Here is a 565-nt window from a genome sequence, read left to right as displayed (position 1 = left end):
ACGCACGCCCCGGCGCTCCCCCTCAGCCGCGCTCCCACGCGCACCCCCCGGACCCCCCGGGCGCTGGCGCGCGCCCCGCTCCCCCCCCGCCCGGGCGCCCCCCCCAAGAGAGCCCCGCCGGCGCCCGGGCCGCCCCCTCCCCCCGTGGGGCCCGCGGCGCGCCCTGCTCCGCGCCGCCTCCCCACCCCGAGCGCCCGGCCCGCCCCGCCGGGGGTCCCCGAAGGGCCCCGCGGCGCAGCGGGGAGCCAGGGCCCCGAGGGCCGCCGAGGCCCCCCCAACACGATGCTCTCCAAAGAAGCCCTCCCCTTCCCGGCCTCTTAGCGCGCGCTCGCGGAGGGAGCGAGACAGAAAGCGACCGAGGCGGAGACCGAGGCAGAGAGACGGGGAGACGAGAGACAGACGGGGAGACGAGAGACGGGCAGAGCCCCTCCAGCACACTCAGACCCCAACCAGCCCTCCTGAGCCCACTTCAGCTCTGCGCAAAGAAGCCAAAGTGCCAACCTGGCGCCCCGCGGGCGTTCCGTGGGGAGAGGCTGCGCGTGGCACCCCCCCCTGCCAGCCCCAC

Source organism: Macrotis lagotis, chromosome 4 (genome assembly GCF_037893015.1).
Source record: "Macrotis lagotis isolate mMagLag1 chromosome 4, bilby.v1.9.chrom.fasta, whole genome shotgun sequence".
Classification (NCBI taxonomy): Eukaryota; Metazoa; Chordata; class Mammalia; order Peramelemorphia; family Peramelidae; genus Macrotis; species Macrotis lagotis.
The sequence above is the reverse complement of the archived record's forward strand: the minus strand, read 5'-3'. Positions refer to the sequence as shown.